This window comes from Pseudopodoces humilis, chromosome 4 (assembly GCF_049639895.1).
Source record: "Pseudopodoces humilis isolate 2021_Gansu_Grassland_sample_001 chromosome 4, ASM4963989v1, whole genome shotgun sequence".
NCBI classification, from domain to species: Eukaryota; Metazoa; Chordata; class Aves; order Passeriformes; family Paridae; genus Pseudopodoces; species Pseudopodoces humilis.
Window position 1 is genome coordinate 13,449,712 of NC_142203.1, and position 11,092 is coordinate 13,460,803.

The 11,092-nt window shown below is 44.4% G+C and overlaps 1 long non-coding RNA gene across 1 annotated transcript; it reads left to right on the top strand.

The window, feature by feature from the left end:
- The first annotated feature begins 255 nt into the window (after nucleotides 1-255).
- On the top strand, nucleotides 256-7,523 carry LOC106628847 (uncharacterized). Its single transcript, XR_001332212.2, has 3 exons — nucleotides 256-655; nucleotides 3,217-3,288; nucleotides 6,616-7,523. It is a non-coding gene; the product is annotated as an uncharacterized LOC106628847 (long non-coding RNA).
- The last annotated feature ends 3,569 nt before the right edge of the window (nucleotides 7,524-11,092 follow it).

Sequence of the window (11,092 nt, forward strand, 5' to 3'; positions counted from 1 at the left end):
TCACCTGCTTAAACAGTACATCTGGAGCTTCAACTATTTGGACCTTAAAACTGTTGTAATGCAGTTAGGAAAAATGGTATGACCCAAAGAGTGTAACCCCAAAAATGTAGACTTGGAAGTTCTTTCCCTTATCTTGTTCTCCCCAGCTCCCCTTATTGGTTGTGTAAATTCCCCCACATCCCTTTCCCCTGCCTTGAAAAAGGGGTGCCTCTCAATACCTCTTCCTCTTTCCCTCCTGCCATCTCACCCCAAAGGATCCCAAGAAATAAAGCTGCAACTGCCATCTCAGCAAAGGGAAAGAGCCTCATTTTTAGGGCCTCATCTGGCAAGCTAAAACTACCTCCCCAGCCTCCCTGCCCGCTGCGAGATGGACAGTGGTAACAGAGAGGCTGGGGACAGAGTTACAATAGCAGGTCTCAAGGTGGGTTCGACCCCCTAAAACCGACTGGAAACACAGGTGACTCGCAAGCCTGGGCACATCAGCTACCTTGAAAAGCTAAGATTATAGTTTACAAGGACTGGATTGGTAACTTCCTCACGTCCAGGGGAACCCAGTCCACACAGGACACGTTTCTACTGGTTGGCAATGTAAGAATGGTGAGTCAGGCCAGCCGGCTCAGCAGGTGAAGACGTGCAGGAGCCGAGCTGGGATCAGGTGAGTGTGCACACAAGCCAGTGGCGGCGGCGGCAGGCTGGCAGGTGGTGGCGGCGGGCCAACTGGTGGCGGCAGCCCCAGTGGCCGTGGCGCAGGAAGGTCCCCCCGCGCGGCACGGGGACTTAGCCGCGGTGCCTGCGCGGAGCCGGCCATGGCATGTTTCGTGGGAAGACTGCGCGGCACAGCAGCGACAGCCGTGAGAGCTTATCTCAACCCAGTGTGTGTGGGGGGGTGGGTAGTAAAAAAGTCTGCCTTTGCACCGCTTTGTTACTTTGCAGTAAAACAAGATAAAAACGAGTTTTGAAAACACAATTTTAAGAACAGGCATGGGATCTAACACATCTACACCCCAACCAAAATTAGAATCCAAATTGCAAGAATTTTTAAGTACTATAAATGTTAAAATCTCTAGGAAAAAGTTAAAATGTTTCACAGAGCGGTTATCTCATAACAATCCACAGCTAGATTGGTCAGAACTAAATTCTACCTCTACAGGGAATCAAATTGGCAATATTCTCACTCAAAAAATAGAGGAAGGAGACAAAAATGCTTCAAAATATCTTCCAATTTTTCTTGTAATTCAAAAAGAATTGATCAACAGACAAAAAGACATAAAAAAACCAGCCATTGCAGCCTTCATCAATATCCCATACCCTTTTACCTTCTGCTCCTGTGCTGAAAAAGATACATGAAACAAATCCAGAAACTCAAGAAACTGTAATAGTGCCATTTCTGGAGCCATGTGTCTCATTCAGACCCCCAGCTCTGATAGTGTTGCGAAAACTACCAGAGATTCTTACCTATGTCCTAATATTCCAACCCCGTGCCTCCACGTGCCTAAAATCCAAAATGGAGTTAGCCATGTGCTAGATACCCATGTGGAAGAACCCCCCTCGTATCTCCCTCCCCCTTCCCATGACTCCCTCTATCCACCTCCCTCCGCCCATTTCCCTCACTCCGCCCATAACCCCTTCCCTCTCTCTCACATCTCCCTCCCTCCTGCAATACCCTGCTCAAGCATGGCATCGCCTTACAAATACATCCCCAAATGTTGCAATCTTGCTCTCCACACCCCTGCCTCCTGTCCCACCGGGTCGGGGAGAGTGAGAGGGGTGGCCCTGCCCCCTGCTCCCATGGGGGGGTGGGGGAAGGGGTGTCCTGGCCCTGCTCCCCGGGGAGGGGAGAAGTGTCCCTGCCCAGCCCCTGTGGGGGTGTGGGTGAGACACTCCACCCAGCTGGGGCTGAGGCACGGCCCCCTGGGCCTGCTGGGGCTGTAGATATATCCCTTCACCGGCCCGGGAGTGATGCAGGGCCCCCTGGGTCCCCTGCAGGGGCAGATAGGGCCCTTCACCTGCCCGGGGGTGAGACAAAGCCCCCATTGCCTGGTGGGGGGTGGGGTTGGGCAGGGAGACCCCAGAAATACAGGCTCTGGGGAAGATAAAGATATACCTACAGCAGCACCTGTGATATTTACTGGTAAGAAAAGAGCTAATAGACAATATCAGCCTTTCTCTTACCATGATATCAGAGAGATATGTAAAATACAACGTAAATTTGGCAAAAATAGTGAAATATTAAAAAAGCATGATTAAAGCTACTTTAAAATCTCAGGAGTTAGTTTCTGCTGACATCAAAGATTTCTTCAGGTGCCTCCTAACACCCACTGAATTTGATTTTTGGGAAAGTTTGTGGAAAAGGTCATTGAAAGACCTCCTAGATGAACTCAAGCAAAGCATACAGGATGTAAAAGATGCAGAAAATAATGAGATTACTTTTGAACACCTATGTGGGGAGGGAAGGTGGTCTAAGCCTGAAGATCAGGTTCAAGTGCTAACAAAACCTGTTTTAGATAAAATCTGTGAAGTAGCAGAAAAAGCTTACAATAAAATACCTACACTAGAAACCCAAGACAGTTATGTTAATATTAACCAACAATAAGAGAGTTTCTTGCAGTTTGTAGATTGTCTAAGGTTACAGATACAACAGCAAGTGCAAGAACCAGCAGCACAAGCAGAATTGATTAAAGAAATGGCACAAAGAAATGCCAACGAGGCCTGCTGTAAAGTGATCCTAAATCTGCCCATCTATCCTCCACCTACCAAGCAGATATGATACAAGCGTGTGCCAAGAAAGCAGATCAGTGCACATGACAAGAAACCAGGACCATACAACCCAAGGACTGTAGCAGTTGTGACACCTGGGATGAACAAGCCACAGATGTCACCAGAACAGCTGCAGCACGTCATCTGCTTCCAGTGCAAGAAGCTGGGTTTGAGGACATTTCTCAAGGAACTGTCCTCAAACCCAGCAACAAGGGAAACACCAGAAAGAAGCTGTAGCAAATAAAAAAACCTGAATTCTAAGCGCTTTTCTGTCAAGTGCAGAGACATAAAAATGACAGATCTGAAACAGGAAAAAGACTCCATTTTAATAGGAAAAGGGGAGAAAAGGGAGCGGGGTGAGAGACTGCAGGAACATAATTGTGGGGAACGTTTGCCTAATAAGATCTGGCAAATGCAAAAGCAATTCAGACTTGTAACTGCTAAAGCTTTTTGTTTCAGATCTAATTGTTGGACTGTCATTGGAGTGGACTTGCAGGACAATTCACAAGACCTGGCTGAACTGGATAATAGGTATTTTGTTATTGGAGACACAGCACACACACCAATAGAGATTGAGGTAGCTCCCAATTAAGGGAGACCTAACACACCTCACTCTCTTGGCAAGATGTCCTCAACAACCTTTCAATGTAGCCAAAGGGCAGATAATAGCCCAAGTGATCCCTGTTCCAACAGAAGTCCCAGTAGATGACAAAGCACCAGGAGTCTACTGGGCAGAAGTGGTGGGTGAAGACTAACCCATTATGGGGTGTAACTTGACACATAAATCATAGCATCTCCATGTAGAAGGGTTAATTGACACTGGGGCAGATGTGACTGTCATACCTGAAAAGGTGTCACCCTCACATTGGGAACTGCAACCCGTGGCAGGAAAAATACAGGGTGTTGGAAAGATGAAACTGGCAAAAATCACTAAAGATATCGTCCAGATTGAAGGCCTGGAGGGTAGGATAGCTAGTGTCCAACCTTTTGTCACTGACTACAAGTGTGGGGAAGAGACACCATGTCCCAGTGGGGAGTGAAATTAACAATTCCTGAGACACCTCAGGATTTTTGATGGAGGCCACTGTAGAGCATGCTGTCCAAAAGTTATCTTGGTTAGATAATGATCCAATTTCAGTAAACCAGTGGCCTCTCAGCAAACAGAAACTCAGGGCACTAGAAAAATTGGTGGAAGAAGAATTGGCCAAGGGACACATAGTAGAAACAACCAGCCCTTGGAATTCCCCATGTTTGTGATAAAAAAGCCAGGGAAAGATAAGTGGCGCCTCCTTCAGGATTTGAGAGAAATAAACAAAAAAGTAGAGGACATGGGGTCTCTTCAACCAGGTATGCCGTCCCCAACTATGTTACCACAAAATTGGCTATTAGTAGTGCTAGATATTAAAGACTGTTTTTTCCAAATTCTCCTACACCCAGCTGATGCACCATGGTTTGCCTTTTCCATTCCCACAATTAACCGAGAAGCTCCAATGAAACGGTACCACTGGACAGTTCTACCTCAGGGGATGAAAGCGAGCCCCTTCATCTGCCAGTGGTATGTGGGGCCATTGCTATTCTCAGTGCATGCTGTAAAAAGAGATGCCATCTTTTTGCATTATATGGATGATGTGTTAGAATGCTGTCCCAATAACAACATGCTGCAAGAAACCCTTGACCTAGTGGTTAAAGTTTTAACCTCTGTTGGATTCCAGTTGCAGGAACACAAAGTTCAAATGATGCCACATTGGAAATACTTGGGCTTAGAGATAAATAAACAGACTGTTGTTCCACAGAAATTGGAAATTATTAGCAATCCTAAAACTCTAGCAGATCTCCATTCTCTATGTGGGTCACTAAACTGGGTCAGACCCTGGCTAGGTCTCACTAATGAACACCTGAGCCCCCTACTCAATTTATTGAAAGGGGAGAGAGAGTTACTGTCTCCCAAGGAGCTGACTCCAGAAGCAAAAAATGCAATTGAAAAAGCACAAAGGGCCTTGACAGAAAGACAGGTACATCGCTTCAAACCTGAGCTGCCTTTCAAATTTATTGTCCTAGGGAAATTGCCACACTTACATGGGTTAATATTCCAGTGGGCTGAGGGCCAGAGAGATCCACTCTTAATAATAGAATGGGTCTTCCTCTCCCATCAACGACCCTAAACTATCACCAAACCACAAGAGCTGATGGCTCAGCTGATCCAAAAGGCCAGGGTAAGGCTGTGAGAACTGGTAGGGTGTGACCTTATGTGTATTCACCTTCCAGTCAGACTCTCTGGAGAAGGCAAAAACTCCCATGAGAAACTGACAAAAGAGATGTTTGAGCATCTGCTGCAGAGCAATGCTAATCTTCAGTTTGCTCTGGACAGCTATAGTGGGCAAATATCGGTCCATGCACCATCACACAAATTGTTTCATGAGGAATTCCACCTCATTCCTTATGAGAAAAGGAGCCAAAGGCCACTCAAAGCTCTTACAGTGTTCACTGATGCATCTGGAACTTCTCACAAGTTGGTGATGACTTGGAGAAATCCACAGATTCAGATTTGGGAAGCTGATGTTGAGTTTGTAGAAGGACCACCCCAGATAGCTGAACTGGCTGCAGCGGTAAGAGCCTTTGAGAAGTTTTCAGAACTGATTAATTTGGTTACTGACTCAGCCTACGTAGCAGGAGTGGGGTCCAGAGCAGAACAGGCAGTTCTCAAGGACATAGAGAACAAACATCTCTTTAGACTGCTCTCAAAACGGATTTGATTTCAAATAGAGAACATTCTTTCTATGTGATGCACATAAGATCGCATTCCGATTTGCCAGGTGAAATTGCTGAGGGAAACCGGAAAGCTGATTCTCTTGCTGCCCCAGCTGAAAAGGCACATCTCCCAGATGTGTTTCAAAAGGCAAAGATAAATCATCAGCAATACCATCAAAATGTGCCAGGAATGATGCGTCAGTTCCAGCTGACACAGGATCAGGCTAAAGCCATTGTGGCCACCTGTCCCAATTGTCAGCTCCAGGCAGTGCCATCATTGGGCATCGGGGTTAATCCCCGAGGCCTTAGAAGTTGTGAGGTGTGGCAAACAGACATCACTCACATTCCCAGTTTTGGTCGCCTTAAGTATGTACATGTGAGCATTGATACATACTCAGGAGCGGTGTATGCCTCTGCACACGCAGGAGAAAAATCTGTACATGCCAAACAACACTCAGTACAGGCCTTTTCAGTGCTGGGGATCCCTAAGGAAATTAAAACAGATAATAGCCCAGCATATAAATCCAAGGAGTTCCTGGAATTTTTCCAGCAGTGGGGAGTGGAACATAAAACTGGCATCCCCCACTCCCCTACAGGTCAAGCGGTGATTGAGCATACACACCAGATACTCAAACAAGTCCTAGCCAGGCAAAGTACTGGAAGAGTGTGGATGTCTTCACAGCAAAAGCTTTGCAAAGCTATGTTTACCATCAATTTCCTGAACTGTTAATTTGAAAATATGAATCCTCCAGTTACTCAGCACTTTAACAGTGGTGATCAGTTTAAATTTTCACAGCGTCCACCGGTTTTAATCAGGGACCCTGAAACCTGGCAAACCAAGGGCCCCTATGAACTTGTCACCTGGGGGCATGGTTACACGTGTGTATCCACTCCTACAGGCCCTAGATGGATTCCTCAGAAATGGGTAAAGCCTTTTGTTCCCAAAAACCCAGCCCCAGCAGAAGAAGAAGAGAGACAAGTGGCAGTCACTTCCAAAAGAAGACGCTGCCGGGAAAATCAAGAAGAAACCTTCCTAACCTCTGGCTATTCTCTGACCTGCTTACATTGACTGTGAATATGTTTTAAAAATGTTTGTTTCTTTTCTTTTAGAAAAAACCTCACACTCAAACCCATGATGAGTCTTACCTCAGCTATCCTCCTGCTCACTCTGAGCAGCCTGACAGCAGCCTGGATCGTCCCTCAACCACAACAGAACATCTGGGTGACCCCGGCACAAGCACTCCAACAAGAGAGCATCTGCCTGTCACTGCAGCAGCAAAAGACCCTATGTCCACCTGTCTGGTAGGAATCCCACTGCAGGCTGAAGAATTTTCAGCCAGCTTTAGTGATGCCAAGTTTAATACAGATCACAAAACACTCGAAAACTGTAAGCGGAGAACGGTAACAGTTAAAAACCCTGTAGAAGAGTGGCTAGCAAAATTGCCCAGAGCAGAAAAAGAACCCCAAGAATTAGAGCTATTAGGTTCTGCTCCTGAACCCTTTTGTATCCACTTTATGTATAACACACTGACAGACCCTAAATTATATCACCATGTAGTACAGCATCGAAACAAATTTAAGGCAAGGCAATGGTGTAGTGTGCGGAATCACGTCACAGCAGATGATCCTCTCTGTTCACATCCAAGAACCCTCCCTAAAAGCATATTTCTGATTTGCGGAGATAGAGCGAGGGCAGGGATCCCATCTTGCCTTCGAGGAGGACCATGTACCTTTGGGAGGCTGTCCCTGTTGGCACCTAACCAAACCCAAATTAAAAAATGGATTCGAAAAGAAAATTCAACCCACAAAATTTACAAAAGGAACACTGACATTTTAGATCCAAATTGTGATTCTGACATTTTTCGTTGGGCAAAATCAAAAAGAATTGCTGTATCCATATTTCTTCCATGGGTTGCAGCTGCCCAGGCATTAGGTGAATTGGGACAGTTAGAATGCTGGGCAGTGAAACAGGCCAACTTAACATCCACTGCCCTGAGCTCCCTCCTCGAAGACGAAGAAATTACCAGACAAGCTACCCTCCAGAACAGGGCAGCTATAGATTTTCTTTTGCTTCAGCTTGGACACGAATGCCAGGAATTTGAAGGACTTCGCTGCCTAAACCTGTCCTCAAAAGCTCGCGATGTCCATGGAGCCCTCCGAGAGATGAAGAGCTTTATCAGACAAGTGAAGCAAGAAGCTGAGGACTGGTTTAGTAAGCTGTTCAAAGGCTGGGGACTCACAGGATGGTGGACCTCGATAATCAAAACAATCCCGTTGTTTTTTGTTGTTCTGTTTCTAATCATGCTAGCCTTCAGGATTGTCTGCTGTTTAGTTTTAAAAGCTCTCAAAAAATTAGTATCTACTACCTCAGAGATCAACCACATAGAGCTAGCAGACCGGAAGCAACTTAACCGGCCCATCAATCATAAAAGGTGGACAAACTTGTGATTGGTATCAAAATGATCTCACAACCCTTCAACAAAAATTTTATATAATAAGAAAGGGTGAGATGTTGTAATGCAGTTAGGAAAAATGGTATGACCCAAAGAATGTAACCCCAAAAATGTAGACTTGGAAGTTCTTTCCCTTATCTTGTTCTCCCCAGCTCCCCTTATTGGTTGTGTAAATTCCCCCACACCTCTTTCCCCTGCCTTGAAAAAGGAGTGTCTCTCGATACCTCTTCCTCTTTCCCTCCTGCCATCTCACCCCAAAGGATCCCAAGAAATAAAGCTGCAACTGCCATCTCAGCAAAGGGAAAGAGCCTCATTTTTAGGGCCTCATCTGGCAAGCTAAAAGTTGGCCTCCCTGCCCACTGCGGAGTGGACAGTGGTAACAGAGGAGCTGGGGACAAAGTTATAATAGCATAAAACAATAGTAATTTTTCATTTCCCCTGAGGACATTGGACATTATTTTTGTTCCATCTGCAAATCTATGAACTTTGGGTTTTATGTTACTGTAAAGGGTGTGAAAAACAGGAGTATTGTAAAGCTCTTCTGGCAAAAGTGTAGTATTAGCCCTTGCCTTCTTATTCTTGAAGAACATTATAAGAAGGAATTTGCAAAAGAATCAGAAGATGTCCAAGTTTTTAAAAAATTAAATGTGTACAGAATAACTTTGTATCTTATCCATGGTTAGTCCATGAACAAGAAGAAACAGGAAGAAACCAAAAAAAACAAAACAAAACAAAAAAAAAAAAAACCCCAAACAAACAACAACAAAAAAGGAATATGCTGAAAAATTTGCTTGAAAATTAAAAAATTTGAGAAAAGAACCTTTTGCCAAAAGTTAACCTTAGAGAAATATGGAGTTCAATCAAATGTTAAATTTGAATTTTGCTTTGTTTGCCTTTAGTAGTTTAGCTTTGCCAGTTAGTTGGCCTAGAACCAATGTTCATGTGAATTTAGCTAATGCTTCAGGTTTAGATAACATATTCATTGTCATTCCAGAAAATCCATTAATGGAGTTTTTTTAGTGCAGAGGGAAAGAGTAGATGTGGGAAATGGAAAAATAGAAAATTCTACAGATGCTGAAGGACTTAATCTGCAGCCTTAGAAAGAGCTTGGGTTAATGTAATGATAAAGGTATACAAACATTAAGTAGTAAAATTATAAACTTATGTTCCTATAGTTATGAGTAAGAATATGTTTTGAGTAAGTAAGGAATTATATTAAAATAGTTCGAAGTTTGAACTCAAATAATCTGACTTATACAGTAGGTTAGAGATCTAGCATCTAAAATAGATGTGTGTGTATGAGTATGTGACCTGTCAGTTTATTGGCTAAGAGACAGAGGGAGGGCAGCAAAATTAAGCAAAGATGATAGGTTAATAAGTAGAAACAAGTTTCATGTCAACTGTCCTGTGGACCAAAATGTTATATGTTGCTGTGTGAAGAAGTAACTCATGGCTGACTTGTTGCTCCTCTAAATCTCACACCTTCAGATATTTTATCTGACTTACTTGAGCAATAAACCATCTCAAAGCATGGTGGTCCCATCCCTCGTTTTTCATCTCGATGTCTGGGCCTACTGCTTCAGGCAGAGGGTCCTGCCAACATCACCACCTCCTGCTCTGGCTTCTTCTGGGGCCAGTCCTGTCCTGTGGACATGGTGACACTTGTGGAGTGGCTGTGACCCCTGAGTGGCAGCCTCTCCTGTGGTGGCTCCCTCCTCCTCCATAGAGACTGCAGGGCTGCTGCTGGCTGGAGTCCCCATGTAAGAGCTGGAGGAGCTGGAGCTCAAATTGTTGGGGCTGGAGGAGCTGGAGCTGGAAGAACTAGAGCTGCTGCTAGCTTCTGGACTTCTGGGCTTCTTCATCTGCAGCAGCATAGGAGTGCAGCAGCCTCTGGGCCCCTGAGCTGCAGTGTCTCACAATGATGTTGATGGTGCCCTGGACCAGTGTCACTGTGTGTTCCTCCAGGATGCTCTGCAAACTCCGGATCATAGTCTCCCGGTCTGGCCCCTATACATGGAGCATGTACAGGATGCACCTCTCTGCCAGCCACCACTGCTCCCTGTACACAGTCTCTGTCCTTTGGTGGAGCCAAGTCCACACAGTAACTGCATATCCAGATAGCCTTTTCCCTTCCACCACTCTTGATGACTCATCCACAAACACAATTTCTCCCTCTATCAAAGGTTGCTCTAATAGATCCTATCACACTTTGGTTTGTAAATCAATGGCTTTGAGACACCAATGTTCCAGTCTCCTTGGGCTCTCCATATAAAAATTGTGCCAGATTTTGCACTTTACTGGTAGTTAATTCCAAATTTTCAGTATTATTTTAAGTTAGCTCATATTTTAATAGGCAGCTATCGGTAAGCCACTGACTTGCCCACTTGTTTAATACAACCTTTATATCATGGGGAGTATATACTTTGATTTTATTTCCAAATGTTAGCTTTTGTCTCTCTTCAACCAAGACCACTGTGGTTGCTGCAGCCTGTAAACACATCAGCCATCCCTGAACCACTGGATCTAACAATCGGGAAACATATGCTATCAGCTTGCATATCCCACACCACTCCTGGGTCAAGACTCCATAAGCTACCCCTTTATCAACATTGGTAAACAATTAAAAAAAAACAATTTAGGCCTGGTAGATTTAATACTGGAGCCATCATAAGTGTCCTTTTTAGTTCCTTTAACTGACGTTCATCCTTTTCATCCCAGTTTAAAAGCTCTTCTTGGACCATTTTTTTGTATAAAATCTTAACTGATTTAGTATGTCCATCTATCCAGAATTTACAGCATCAAATTACCCTAACAATTTTTGTACATCCCTTTTGGTCTTGGGTGCTGGCAATGAGAGAATCCATTGCACCCGACTCAGTTCCAATCTCTTACATCCTTTTCCAATTATGTGGCCCAAGTATCTCACCTCGGGCTCTACAAACTTTTTTCTTGGAGACCTTCAGACCTCTTTCTCCTAGAAAATTCAATAGCTCAATTGTAGGACTTCGAACATCCTCCTTAGATTTTCCAGATATTAACAAGCCATCAACATATTGCAATACCTTTACTTCCCCTTTTAGCTGTAATTGTTGAAGTATCTCCTCTAGGGCTTGCCCAAATAAATTAGGAGACTC